The following is an 8,718-nucleotide window of genomic DNA, read 5'->3' as shown; positions in this document are numbered from 1 at the left end:
GATGTTGTTTCCGTGCAGTTCCCATATGGTAGCATCTGAGTGGGCCCTAGTTTCCTAGTCTAAGACCAGAAAAAAGGGACCATACCACTGTTGACAAAACTGCTGTCACTCTACCTCTAGCATAACTGCACAGGTTTAAGCCCATAAGACAGCTTATTTTTCCTTTTCTACTTTCCCAGTTTCTCTCTTGTATTGAAAAAGAGTTGGTGACTATCCCACCTGCTCCCAAACAGGGATGTCAGACCTTTGAGCTTTCTGAAGCTCCTCTGAAGCAAACATCTCTCCTGCCACTGGCACCAGTGACCCCCCCCTGCCTTGGTTAGCAATCAGTATAAGTGTCACTGCAGTGTGGCTAAAGCTTTGGAGAATCACAGCCTGGTAATGCTGCACACAGAGATTGCCATATAACTGGCTTCGGGGCCATATCCCTCGGCTTTGCAGGGGTTTGAGCTAAAGAGATGGATGAATGCCAACAGAGCCCTGGTTTGTCACAGTAGGACTGATCCATCTACTCTTCCTTTCTCAAAGGTCACTCATGTTTGCCTTTCCCCAGCAGTATGTGTGGTAATCTGGCCTCGTGTTGTGTGTGTAGGGCCACAGTGTGTGATCATGACACCCTGCATGGACGTAAAAACATTATGTCCATCTTCTGGCCAGCTCAAGGGAGGATTTGAAACTGCTGCTTGGATTGCTTCCTTCTGCGAATGGCTGGGGCTTGCTCTTGCAACGCTGAAGCTAAATTGTTTTAGTCCCCTCAATGATTTGTTGTGTTTGTGGCCAGGCTTCTGTGTGCACTGAGCATCTGCTGTGTTGCATCCAGAAGTGGCTCCATGCTGGTGCTGTGCAGAGCACCATGTCCATGTCTCTGTGATTCCTGGTGAAGCCTGAAAGGCAGCCTGGCTCCTGGAGGATGGAAGGTGCTGTAATAAATGTGAGCTCATAATGCTGTTGTTAAAAATAACTGGAGCTAAATTAAAAAGAAAAAATTCATCTTATTCAGCCCTACCCCAAGGGGGAAATGGACATGAGGAATTGGGCAATCCTTCTGTAAGTTCTCTTTCTTTAGACTATATTTAAACCACATTGAGAGCCAGATTCTCAGCTGGTGTCAATTGTTGTTGACTTCAGTGGAGTGAAGCTGGTTTACACAAGTTGAGGCTGCTAAATGCCAGCATCTGGATGAAGCTGAGACGCAGCTGCAATTACTTTTGCAGAAACCTCCAGTCTGAGGCTGGTTCAAAAGCTCTGAACTCTCCTGAGTACTTGAGCCATCAGTGCTCTGATTCAGCAGCTTTTTTGGGGATGTGAAGGGTTATGAAAGGACCTTTACTCAGGTCAAAATTGGCTCTAATCTCAGCTGGGTTCTGCAAGTCTTGTATCTGTCATTGTTGTAATCACTGCTTTAGCTGGGCTCCTCTGAAAAACTCTGCAAAACCTTTTTACTTGCTGCTTCACCAGCATCATCTCCTGTCTAGACACTCTAATTATGAGAAGCAGGGAGCGTACAGCATGATGTGTAGATAACCCTGGATAACTCCAAGGCAACCGTGTGCTGCTTCCATCCCTCCTCTGACTGCCCTCTGAACTAGTTTTGCCAATTTGTTGGCTTCTCCGGCATGAAGATTAGCAACGTGGGGACTGTATGGTGCCACCTGGGCAATACTCATTTGAACTTTGCCTTCAGAAGCAAGTGCTCCAAGCCATAGAAATTGATAGGCAAACCTCCTCAAATTGCAGTGGGATCCAGGTTTAGCCTTACCTGCTTCTGTTTTTCTGTATGCCCCAAAACTCTCTGGATTAAATAAACAACATCCCCCCGCTCCTCCTCATCAGCAGAATGTATTAAATCTGTAAGCTGCCTTGAGTATTTTTTGTGTACTCACTGTATCCGCTCTAATTCTGTTCTTATCCATGGACTTGGTTTTGATTTATGCCAGCATAGACTGTATCCGAACTCGAGCTCTATCTATTTCAGCTACGTCCTTTACATAAGAGCTTTTAAAGCTACTGATTGAACAGAAGACCATCAAATAATCAATACATCTAAAACATTGGAAAGCATTTGCTTAATTCAGTTGCTCTCTGCAGTATGCCACCTCCAGGAGTGTGTAATGAGAGGAAAAAAACATATTTTTTTTTTCTATTGCCCTTCTTTAATGTGTCATCTTCCCTGATTCCTTTGCTGTAACTGATACGAAAGAGAATTGTCTGTGATACTTAGCAAGGCCCCTGGGATTCAGACTGTTTCCCCAGTCTCTGCAGTAGCCCTGGGGTGCCATGCCGGTTTACATGGGTCTCTGCAGGAGCTGGGGCATGTAAGAATAATCTGTTCTCTGCATTTTGATTCCAAATCAATGTGTTTTGAAGTGATTATAGGGAGGTTTTGGGTTTTTGTTGTTGTGGGGTTTTTTTTGTAGCAGCTTTTGAAAAGTGCCATACTGATCTATGGGGGCAGTGTCATCGAGCAGCCCGCTTCTGCTCTGTGGGAGGCACCTTTTGTACTCCTCCTGGTAGTGACATGGGTGAGCTAACACTCTGGGACATGCATTTAGGTTGCAGCTCTTTATAGTCCAGATCGAAAAGCCTCTTTTTATGGGTCCTGGTAATTGAAACATGACGTGAGCATGGACGACTTGAAAGAAGTTTGTACTAGAGCCAGTTAATGAGTGACCTGCATAAATCTCCCAGCTTTGGGCTCTGGCAGGAGCTGCTGAATTCAAGCTGCACAATGCTGCCTCTTTGGGAAAATTGCACAGGTTTAACTAAAGTCTGTTTCTCAACTGGTGGAAAAGTGTATCTGAGTACTCCTTCTTCAGTGTAAGGTTGGGTTTTCATCTGAATTCACTTAGGCCACACTGAAGCGTATCCTTATAAAGAGCTGAATTTGGTGGTTGATGTACCGAAAGAATGGACCTCAAATTGTGAGCCCCTGAGGCCAAACCCCAGGTGGGATTTCTGGCCCAGTCTAAGTGGGGTTGTTCTCAGCCTGCATCCAGCTAAACTTGAGACTCCAGCTACAGCTCTGGGTCTAGGACTCTCCCCAAAAGAGGTGGTCCTCCAGCTCAGGAATCATCAGAGCCAAAGGCAGGCCAGCTCATAGCCTTGTGTGGAACTGGGAGAGTCGTCTTTTCCCTCCCCAGCTCTTTCTACTGTCAGGCTGGTAGTCTGTACTGACTGAAGATTGGTTTTGGGTTGAATTGTTGGACACTTGCTCATATCCCAGAATTCAGTGCTTGCACGTGAACCCAAAGAAAAAGGAAGCTCCATGTGAAGAAAGCACAATTCTATTCCTTCTTTTTTTTCCTCCATCACTGCATCATCATGTTGCTGCGAATGGCTGCACAGACATTGTGTTGCAATGGCTTTCTGCACCTGATGCAGCTCTCAACCAGCCCGTAACCAGCTCTTCCACACAGCCAGCCAACAGAGCCACGTAATTCCTTCTCCCTATGTTAACTGCATGATCCTTGCTGCCTTTTGCACTGCACCGCCACTAAACCTGCAGCACTAGCGGGAAGCTGGTTGGCACATAATAACGTGACAGCTGTAGGAACACTAGGTTTGTATTTCCTAAGCTGTTTTGAAGGTAAGGGTGCCAGGCTGAGTGTGCATTGAAAGTCCCACGATGGTTATTTTACTCCTGTCTTCTCTGGGGGGTGTTTCCATAGAGTATACTGTGGCAGGCTTTGAACCAATTTGTTGTTCCTTTGCTCATGATGAAGTTAAAGCACTTTTTTGATGTAAACTAGCCATGAGATTGTTTGCTTTGGCACAGGGATTCATGTACTTTCTGAGATGCAAGGAATTTAGCTACTGGGGGGTTGTTTAGTTTGTTGCATTTGCAAAACAGATGGCAGTGGGGATAATGTGGTGGGGGGAGGCTTTAGGACAGGGTTTTGTTAATGTTTGCTGCCTCTGTAGTTTCCTTTGTTTGCTGGCTGAAGCAGGGTGGGTTTCTGTCACAGGGAGAAGAAAGATGACACATAAGACTGAGATGTATTTTGCACACAGTGAAAATAAATATGATTGGGACTTGAGCTGTCATTTCGTGGGCATCTTTGCCGAGATGGAGGTACAGAAGCACTATGGAGGCCTTGCACATTGGTCTGGCTCTTTCCTTCTGACTCCTCTGGAGCCCTGTGAGCCTCAGCAGATCTGCGAGGCATCTGTGATGGCATTGCCATGCTGCTGCAGAGAGAAGGAGGGAAAGTTTCACAAGATATGTGCCCCAGAGCTGGCTGGGGTGGGGTGAGGCCATCACCGTGCTACCAGAGTGTCCTCTCAACGTTTAGGCACAGCTCTCCATTGAGGTGAGAAAGAGCCGTTGTCCTCAATGGAGAACTGAAGCACAGAGCACAGAAGACAAGATCCATTCAAGGTCCCACAGAGGGTGCCTGAAGCAGAATGAGGGTGGATCCCAGCTCTGCTCAGCCTAGTATCTGAGCCTTGTGTGAGGCAAATCATTGTGGAAAAGGCCAGAGTTTCTCCGTTCCAAGGGCCAAATCAGTGCCAAGTTGGAAGGGATGCCTGGAAGGCTCTGCCGTGTCCATTTGTGATGACTTGTGCATGCTGGGTTGTAGGGCATCGGGAGAAGTGCCACTTTCCACTGTACTTCCGACCAGAAAAAGCATCTTTTTTCATGGGCTTCACCGCTCTGCTTTATATCTTTGGGAGATTCAGCCAAACTCCCTGCAAGCCTTCATGTTCTTGTCTCTGGGCTCGTTCCGGGTGACCAGTGGCTCCCTCTTTGCAAGATCCTCGCAGGAAGGATCTTGGAGCGATGAGCCCTAATCAAACTTGGCTCTTGCTTGGGGCAGGATCGCGTTTCCCTGCATACCACTGTGGATATGGCAGGCAAAGAATTCGTCATCAATGTCTGATGACCTTGCCTTCAGGGCGAAGTGCCAAGAATGCCCCGTGTTTTCTTGGGGTGGGGTGCTGTCCACCACTAATACCTAGCAAAGCGTGATGACAGGGGTGAACGCACGCTGGGATTTCTGGGGGCATTTGCTGGCGGGCTTGGTGGGGGAGGATCCCACATGCCACCACCTTGTTATTTTGGGCAATGGACCGAGATGCTGAGCTAGATCTTTCACAGCTTCAGCCAATTTTCTGCCCCTACAGAAACATTTCACAGACATTAATGCTTTGCCCATCTAGGTGTCATGTTTCTGGGAGACCTTTATGCATCCCTCTATGAGCCCATTGCAGATGCTCTTACCCATCTTCAAATCTTAGAGCTGAAGTGCTGTTGTTAAAGGTGCTTGAGCATTTTGCAAGCCTCCACTAGCTGAATGATGGCTGTCTTGCAGGTCAAAAGGTTTTCTGTCTGCTTATTGACCCCTTTTTACCAAGGCTAGTTGGATATCGGTTGCATGTAGACAGATGCTGCTGAGGCAAGTGGGAAGTTACTGGGGTTTATTAGCAACCCTTTAACCTTTGTCCATTTTAGATTTTTTGGAGCTTCAGAAATCTTATATCCCTCCAGTTTCCTTATGGAGAAGTTGAGGCATAGTGAGTTGCAGCTGTTTGTCACAAGCAAGTCTAACTAGAAAAATGCTTAAACTCCAAATTTCTTGTTACTCAGTCTGGGTCTTGATCAGAATATCCCTCTGTTTCTGGTACTACAGCCTGCTTGGAAGGGACAGAGTATGTTTGTGTGAAGAGTAGAGGGCATCCTGTCCAAAGGCAAATGGCAATTGCCTTGGAGCATGCCTTCTTGCTTCTCCCAGCACACCCCAAAAGAACAAAGAGTTGGCTGGAGCAGGAGAAGACCATTCTCATAGATGGACCAGCTATGGAGGAAAAAGTAAGTAAGTGCCTTCCTTGAACAAGATGGCGTTTGCTATATATGCTGTAGCATCATGGTACCCTATTGCAGGGTGGTGCCTGCAAGCTGAAATGTAGCCTCCAGTGATCACATTGGAGTGGTGCTCTCCAGCCTAGGCTGGATTTTGCCCTGCTTTGTATGCAAGTGTGGTTGTCAACACCTGCACAAAGCAAAGGTGTCATGCTAACAGACCTGAAGAGCAGCATCTGGTACCTGTTCTGCTGTGGTAGGGTGCAAGGCCAGGTGAAAGTGTAAGCAGCAGCACTGAAGGTAAAAATGAAGCTGGCAATCTTAGCCTATGGGTTTTCTACTAGTCTCCAGCACTGTATATCTGTAGCCTTCCCTCCTGCCTCACTCCATCCTGTATTGGAGCCCCGTCTTTCTAGTAGTTGTCCATCTGGATCAATTTGCAGATTAAGCCCTGCAGCCACCTGTGGGAAGCAGAGAGGTATGCCACCATGCAGTGTGTCCAGGGATGACCTGGCCTGCTCAGTGGTCCTGCCTGGAGCCCTGAGCTCTTCCCAAACTCCATTTGCATTGCAGGTAAACTGGGAAGGAGGGGAGCATGTGTAAGAGGAGGAAGGAACACCAATGTGTCTGCATTTTCCTGCTCCTTTGCAGGCTTTACAATGAAAGACAGCATAGTTGCATGTCCCCTTAGTATTATGGGTTACCAGATTCCCTCCCAAAGCCTTTAGATGTGAATCACTGCCCCATGTTGGTGGTTGCTACACAGACAGCTAGCAAGGAGACCATCCCAGTCAAGCTTCCAGACTAGATACCAGATAAACGGCCAAAGCAGGGTAGCTCAGACATGTGGGTGGAGTAGAGTGGAAGGAGAAAGTGACAATACAATGGAAGGGTGTAGTGGAAAATCAGGAATTGCACCTTGCAACTAGTCTAACCAGGACCCTAGGGGAGAAGGTTTCTAGGCATTGTGGAAGCAGCTTTGCAAATTTTTATGGGGAGTTGGATATTTTTTTAGTTGTTTTATTTTTCCATGCACATGAATGAGCACAGAGGTGTTTGGCAAAGAGCTAAGTCTCAAACTTTGGTGTGTTACCCCTCACTTAACCGCTGATTAAAGAGTGCTGCAGGACACCACCACTTCAGTTCATGGGAAAAGGCAGTTAGCAAGGGAGGAAAATGGAGTCTATAGGAAAGGAGACCATTTCAAGAATCTCTGGGAAGTCCTTGCTTTGGCTGGCCATTTCAGACCCGCTGCACTCTCCAGCCTGCCCTCTTGGCTGCAGTGCCTGTTGTGGTGCCAGCACACAACCTCCCCTGTGTGTGTACTTAGGAGACTCACTTTCTACTGGTGGGACAGGGCAGGACATTCATTGGGAATGGTAGGTGTGAGGGGGACAAATACACCAGGCATGTAAGGTGTGTTGCTAAGAGAAGGGCTGTGGATCCTGTACAGATTTAAGTTGAAAATTACTTTGTCACCTGGTTGTGCAAGACTGTGGCAGAGGGGATGTGTGTGGTGGACAGGAAGGGGGGGTGTGCCTGCATATGTGCGTAAGGAAGTACATGTAGCAGCTGTTGTAATTGTTTTAATAAAAGAATATTTCCCTGAATTTCTCCTTTGGCACCTGAGGGCCCTTCCCAGGATGCCCTTTCTAAAGCTGCTGTTTGATTTCCAGGGTAGATGCAGTATACACACACATAGTTGGCCCCATCTCGTTCATGCAAACCCACAATCCCATCAGCACATGGCTCCTTTCCCCTTTGCTGACAGGGAAGGGGGGGGGGTGCGGGGGTTGAAATAATGACAGAGCTGATTATAATTAATATTTTTTTTATGTCTGAAGAGTGAAAGTCCTGCCCAAGTCCCCGAGCTGAGCGCAAGCCAAAGTGCTAAATCCCTGTAGGGGTGTGTTTTATTACTGACGCTCTGCGTGTCGAGGCTGGTCGCGGGGTCTGATGCTGTGTGTGTGGAATTTTTGTGGCTATTTTCTATTGTGCCAATGAAAAGCAGGATCCTATCCGTATAATAAAAAGGAAACTTGAAGGTTTCCACGCCTACATGGAGGTGAATGTTTGCAGCATTAGTGTTTTAATTAAGTGTTTTACCTTCGTGTGACTTCTCCGTATGAGCCCATTGCAAATGATGGAGCAGATGTTACAGGGGATGGAAGATGATGGGATTCTCAATGCTCCTTCCCCAAAAGGTTTTGGCTGTTCCTTGGTTAGGCTGGTCTGGTAGCTGGGTTGTTTTACAATCTTATAATGCTTCATTGGGTGAAGTTTGCTGGGTTTGATTCATCCCTGACTGCTCCTTTTTCAGGAGCACAGCTCTGCCAGGAGGATGGGGACTGGGGGATGCTGTTTGCTTCTTGATCCTCTCTTGACCAGCTGGGTGATCTCTCAAGCAGGTCTTTTCAGCTTCTCAGGCCTCCCTTTTGTCTGCTTGCCTGATGTCACACAGCAAATTGAAGGCTGAGGTGGGTATTGAAGCCTTCTTAGCCAGGCTGTGTGCACGGGGTAATACTGAGGCAGCAGTGGGGCAGCTATGCAGCTGCCCATCCCAAATTGGTCCAAAGCCATATCCTGCAAGCGCTGATCACTTCAGTGGGCTGAAAGGGAGATCCTCAGCACCCACCAAATTAATGGGAGGAGTAAGTAGTAGTTTCCTGTGTGACACCTTAAAGGTACCTTTAATTGGGAATAGTAGCAGTACTGGCCCCAATCCTGCAAGCTTTCCAAGATGATCCAAGCATTTTGGATGGGAAAAAGTGGAGAGCAGCCAAGAGCCTTGAGGACCAGAATTGCGTTTGTACCTGTGCAGTCCTTGGTCTCGCAAAGCAAATTTTGACCAGAAAAGAGTATGTGGCACTCCCTTGAGAGAGGGGCTGCCTGGGCACAGTCCCCAGGAGCTTCCAGAG

This window comes from Haliaeetus albicilla, chromosome 9 (assembly GCF_947461875.1).
Source record: "Haliaeetus albicilla chromosome 9, bHalAlb1.1, whole genome shotgun sequence".
Lineage (NCBI taxonomy): Eukaryota > Metazoa > Chordata > Aves > Accipitriformes > Accipitridae > Haliaeetus > Haliaeetus albicilla.
The sequence above is the reverse complement of the archived record's forward strand: the minus strand, read 5'-3'. Positions refer to the sequence as shown.